The following is a 6,718-nucleotide window of genomic DNA, read 5'->3' as shown; positions in this document are numbered from 1 at the left end:
CTTCCTTCCTTCCCTCCCTCCCTCCCTCCCTCTCTCCTCCCTCCCATCCTCTCTCTTTCTTCCTTCCTTTCTTTCTTTTCTTAAACATCGGAGATCATGATATGCCATGCCAAAATGTGACTATAAAGGACCTCTGGACACAGTATCCCAAATATGCCCATTGTACTCATTGAGTATTTGGAACTAAAATCATTATAAAAATAGCAAATGCAGGACAGATTTTCTCTGGATGTCCTCTATCTGCAGACAGATCCCGAAGAAGGAAAGCACTGATCTCCCACTTCTCAGGGAGCTTTATCAACTAGCAGATAACATCACAAGCTAGCAATCTCCCCCGTGTTGTTAAGTACTGCATATTGAAATCACACACTTACCTCTATGTCTAAATCCCTTCCTCCCTTCCTATATGTGTAAGTTTGCAAATCCCCACTTTGGGCGTGCACATTTCCATCTACGACATCCCATACATGCAATATTAATCTACCTTCTGACAATGTGTTTCATAGAACAAGTTCTCCAACTTAGGAGGGTAGAAAAGTTTATATCCCCTACGATATTTCATCATCAATCACCACTTATGGAGAACCCATATATGCTCTGTATATATTTCTTGTTTTACAGTGTATGTTGGGTTTCAAAGTAGATTCTCACAGTCTTGAGAATGTAGAACCCTGGAGATTTCTATAAGATAATTATGCCTGGCTGAGATACTGTGGCAACCACATCCTTCACTGTGAGCAGGAAGTAACTTTCTCTAGTCATGCTATAGTCTACAAGCTCTTTGAATCTAATTAAGGGATATAATCCCATCTTTGAATTCCCTACCACATATTAATTGTTGTGGAGTATCCACCAGAGAAGTCTACTCGGACACGGGTTTAAATCAACAGAAAGTCTTCATTAGCTGGTTGGTGACATCATTTTTTCCTTAAAGCTCACCCCGAGAAAAGCTTGGGACAATGCTGGGATATTTGGGATCCCAGTGTAGTCTCAAGCTTTCCTCAGCTTGCATCTTTAAGCACAAAAATCATATCCAGGATTAACATATGTCAGTTAGTAAGAGCAGTTAGCCAGAAGTTGAACTACAGAAACCAAAAAGCAAGGTTTAGAGACGTTCCTAGAACTATGAAATTTGATGAATTAGGTCTTTGTGTTCATCTGGGTAGGTGGTGCTATCTACATGCTGAATTTTATGGCCTGAATGGTACTTTCATTATGGAGTCAGTTGTGCTAAGGTCTGGGGACTTGTTACACTAATCAATATGAGCAATATAGACAAAATTGATTATATGTTTTGAGAAAGTGGATTTATTCTAGGAGCGTAAGGTTAGCTTAACATCACAAAACAAATCAATGTTATATTTATTACATTAAAGACAGAAAAGATAAAAACTATAATCTAATAGTTACAAAAATATTTAACAAAATTCACCTTTACTCTTTCAAACCAAAAGAAAACAAACAAACAAACCTCAAACTAATAAAGAGAATTGTAACAGTGAACTTTCCCACTTGAACATAAGTTCACTGAAATAATGACTCTGAGACTCAAATATATTTACAAATACCTAAGTCATAAAGCTAGGCTCGTTCCCCGACTAGCTCATAACTTAATATCCCGTTTCTTCTAATCTAAGTTCTGCCATGTGGCTGGTTACCTCTGCTCAGCTTTCATAAGTCTTTCCTCCTCCATGTACTGGGGTGAATCCGCCAATTATATTCATTATAATATTAAAATGATAAACATCATAAAAGATAGCTAAGCACAGAAATTGTGTTTGGAAGTATCTCACAAGCATATGCAGAGGTACACTTGACTAATTTCTTATGAGCTTTTCAAAATAATCAAGGTGAATAACAAAATTAACCACCAAGTCTACCCTTTGTCAAACTAACACTCAACAACATTTCCTTATACCATAATAGTCTACTCATAGAACTCAAGTCTCAACTAAATTCACTCACTTAGCCTCCTAGACTCCCCATAACTTTACCTGTTTCAATATTGTTTAAAAGTTCAAGCTTACCTGGGTGTGGTAGTGGCACATGCCCATAATGCCAGCATTTAGGAGTCAGAGGAAGGCAGATCTCTTTGAATTTAAGGCAATCTTACTCTACAAGTTGAGTTTCCCTACCCCATGATACATGTTTTCCTTTCCACCACCTCTTCCCAGACCGGCCCCACTTCCTTATCTACCCAACTTTATGTTTTGATTTCCATTCCCTCTCTCTGTTTCTCAAAACCAACAAAAATAAAAATCAAACAAATGAAAGAAAAAAAGCCAAACAAAATGAAGCAAAAACTACACATGCATGCACCCCTCCCCCCCCACACCATTGAGTTTGTTTTGTATTGGTCAATGCTCCTGTTCATGGGGCTTCCCTGGAGTCTGGTTGATAGACCCAAAGACCCTCTATTGGAGAAAAATGGGGCATGGAGCTATGCAGAGAGTTCTCCTGAGAGTTCTCAAAAGATACAATACAAATGGCAGAGGAACACTCAAAGAATGGTTTAACATCCTTAGTCATCAGGGAAATGCAAATCAAAACTTTCAGATTTCATCTTATACCGGTCAGAATAGCCAATAGTCAACAAAACAGTCACAGCTCAAGGTAGCAAGGATAGGGGAAAGGAGATGAGGTATTCATTGATGGTGGTAGTGTAAACCGATACATCTGCTATGGAAATCAGCGTGGTTATGCCTCAGGAAGTTGTGAATAGATCTAACTCAAGACCCAGCTATACCACTCTTGGGCATCTAACTACACATCCTACTGCAGAGATACTCGCTCATCCATGCTTGTTGCTGCTCTATTCTTAACAACTAGATATTGGAAACTACATACACATCTGTCAATGGATGAATGGACAATGAAAATGTGGTATATTTACACAGTGGAATATTATTCAGCTGTTAAAAAAAGTAAACTATGAAATGTACAGGGTGGATCTAGAAAAATATCATTCTAATTGAGGTAACTCAGACTCTAAAAGACAAATATATGTGTATGTGTTAGTTTTTTAAGTTTGGGGTTGTGGAGAGACGAAGAGGAGAATTAATAGGGAGGGGTGTGACAGAGAAGAGTGAAGAAGGGAATATGAGAAGGGACAGTTAATACTAAAGGCCTTTTGAAAAACCATTTGGAAGCTTACTATTGTAGATGCTTCCTTAAAAGATATACATATGTGAAAGGAATCTAAATGAGGACACCAAGTAATAGGGAAGACAATGTTCTAGACATCGTATACCATCATGTAATGCTATACACTTAATTATATCATCACACATAGCGGAGTCAAGTTGGTACCTCATCAGAAACCTTACCCTACTGACTAGTGTTCATGATGTTGGAAGGTACTTTGCACACTACCAGAGGAAAAGGGTCATCAATATCACCAAAGAACAATTCTCAAAGATCGAAGTGTGGCACCGTCACTATGACCTTATTGTTTGAATATCTTGTTGTTGTCCTGTGTCATGGAGATCCTGCATCTTTGCATTTGTAGGACCATCCCCTTCACATATTCCAGCACTTCACTGATGAGGTAGATGTTGGGCTGGGTCAACTCAAAGTCTTGCATCAGGGCCTGGGTGGTAGCCAAACTGGTCAGTCCGCCAGCTCTCCCACACCCACACCACTATTCCCACACTACCAAGGCAAGCTCTCCAGTACTGCCCAAGCTAGCTCATCCAGTGTTGTAGTCAGCAAGGAGCATAGTGAGATCTGCTCTCATGCCTACAGGGCCAGCTCATCCGCACACATGCCGGCAGGGCCAGCTCTACTATGCTGCCCAGGTGAGGTGCAGGGCCCACTCTACTGAGTGCTGAGAACTCTTCTATTCTCATGACCCTGGGGTTAGCTCTCTTATATTTTGCCCTCAGGTGGTCTCAGGAGTGTTATGCCTTGTCTGGGCTGTGTAGACTGGGCAGCCATAATCTCAGGCTTGCTCTCTGTCGGGACCATGTGGCACAGGATATGGGTCATATCCGACATGACTTGCCTGTTGGTGCTGCATGACACTGGAATCAAGAAAATAAATTCTGGGACTTGACTGCCAGGAGCCACAGCCATAGCACCAGCTCTGGCAGAAGCTTTCTAGGCTGCAAAGTAATGGTCACTTGGGATGCCATCTAGGAACCTGTGGAGAGGTCACACTGTATGTTTTTAAGGTAAAACATACTTACATCATTTCTTCCTTTTTCTCCTTTCATTCCCTTCCATGAGCCTTTCCTCTCCCTTGATCCTCAAAATCATAGCCTTTTTTCTTTAAACTATCCTCTCTCTCTCTCTCTCTCTCTCTCTCTCTCTCTCTCTCTCTCTCTCTCTCTCNTCTCTCTCTCTCTCTCTCTCTCTCTCTCTCTCTCTCACACACACACACACACACACACACATCTATATCTATCTAACTCTATTATCTATCCATTTTAGATAGATATATAAAAATATACAACCTACTCACTCCATTAGTGGAAAGCTGACTAACAGGAGTTGGACATTTTAGCGTAGGGTGTTACGTATTGGTATTTATCATAGGTTATATCAGTAGGCATATATCTCTATTAATAAAAGATTTCTTTGTCAACTTATGGCATTAAAACCTACATTTCTTTCTATATTGGCTGTAAAAATCAATGGTTACTGTCTAAATGATTATGAGATGGAAAAAGCAAAAGAGTGGTGGTGTATGAAGTTGCTTTTAAATTTACTGGAAAGGGAATCAGGGTTGGACACTCTGGTGGCCAAGAGGACAAAAGTTTCTTTTCAGGAGGTGCACAGGAAGACAGATCTTTATTTTCATGTAACCAAGAAACAAAGTTCCTTCTCCACAGGACATTCTGGACCACAAGCAGGGTCATTTTCTCACAGCTATCACCCAGACACAAGGTTTCCATCATGGCTTGGACATGCGCAAGTCAGGAACACACGGTTCGTGTCAGGCTTCTGTTACAGAGGGAAGGTCATGTGTGCTGGAGAACTTCCCACAGAGGACAAGAATATAAAATATTATTTAAAAATTTTAAATGAATATAGAATGTTTCAAAAGGTACGTTAAAGTTTTATAATGATTTTTTCCCATACAAAGAAGAAAAATCTAGATTCATTGTAGCTTGTGGATGATACTGTGGCATGAGATTGCATGGGGCTGGAAAGATTCTCAGTAAAAGCATTTGCTAGGCGAGTCAGATAGGCTGAGTCGGATTCTGGAATCCACATAAAGGGGAAGGAGGGAACCCAATTTGGTGTTACTCGTGTCTCCCCACCCCACGTAAACACACAATAATAATTAAAAAGCACGAGACTTTGTGTTGGGCATAGTGGCACATGCCTTTAATCGCAGTACTTGGGAGACAGAAGCAGGTGAGTCTTAGGTAAGTTCAAGGCCAGCCTGGTCTACATATTTAGCTCCAATACTGTCAGAGCTACACAGTAAATTACTGTCTCAAAGATACAAATGAAGAAATAAATATTTTAAAAGGAAATACTAGAAATATAGAACACGAAACATCACATTTCAGTTATTTTTGTTTGAAATCTCCCTTTGGGGGTTGAACAAAACTTTCACAGGGGTCACCGAAGACCACAGATATTTCCATTATGATTCATAACAGTAGTAAAATTAAGTTGCAGAGTAGCAATGAAAATAATTGTGTGGTTGGGGTCTCCACAGCATGAGGAACTGTAATAAAGGGTCACAGCATTGGAAGGTTGAGAAACCCAGCTCTACAGGGAGATAATGTGAACAGTTCTGTAGACGATGAGGGACTAAGGTAGGTTGTGAAGGAGCAGGAAGAGGAACGGCAGGTGTCCCGCCTCTGGACTGATGAGGACTATGTGCAATACTTGTCCCTGGATATGACAAAGTGAATCTGGGGACCAGAAAGTATTTAGTATTGGAGTTATAGAAAGGATGGGTTGAGGCCAACTGAGATGGATCCAGTACAGAGAACATGGCAGTTTTGATACTACTGGTCTTTCAAGATGGGAAGAAAAGGATATAGGAAGATCATTCAGGCCATTTTAATATTCAGGATTATAATTGGCTAGCCTCCTGTTATTCTATTATCTATATCCATACAGATATAGAATATGTTGAAATTCAAATTCTCTTTTGAACAATAGATTTTTAAAAACTTGTTCACTATTATTAGCAGATAATTACTTAATTTTAATTTCCTTCCTTCCTTTCTTCCTTCCTTTCTTCCTTCCTTCCTTTCTTCCTTCCTTCCTTTCTTTCTTTCTTTCTTCCTTCCTTCCTTCCTTCCTTCCTTCCTTCCTTTCTTCCTTCCTTCCTGTCTTCCTTCCTTCCTGTCTTCCTTCCTTCCTGTCTTCCTTCCTTCCTGTCTTCCTTCCTTCCTTCCTTCCTTCCTCCCTCCCTCCCTCCTTCCTTTCTTCCTTCCTTTCTTCCTTCCTTCCTTCCTGTCTTCCTTCCTTCCTGTCTTCCTTCCTTCCTGTCTTCCTTTCTGTCTTCCTTCCTTCCTTCCTCCCTCCCTCCTTCCTTTCTTCCTTCCTTTCTTCCTTCCTTCCTTCCTTCCTTCCTTCCTTCCTTCCTTCCTTCCTTCCTTCCTTCCTGTCTTCCTTCCTTCCTGTCTTCCTTCCTTCCTNTCTTCCTTCCTGTCTTCCTTCCTTCCTTCCTTCCTTCCTTCCTTCCTTCCTTCCTTCCTTCCTTCCTTCCTTTAGAATCATTAAGTTGTACTTATCAGGCAACTGCTTTCCC

This window comes from Mus pahari, chromosome 22, assembly GCF_900095145.1.
Source record: "Mus pahari chromosome 22, PAHARI_EIJ_v1.1, whole genome shotgun sequence".
In the NCBI taxonomy this organism is placed as follows: domain Eukaryota; kingdom Metazoa; phylum Chordata; class Mammalia; order Rodentia; family Muridae; genus Mus; species Mus pahari.
This window is presented reverse-complemented; position numbering follows the sequence as displayed.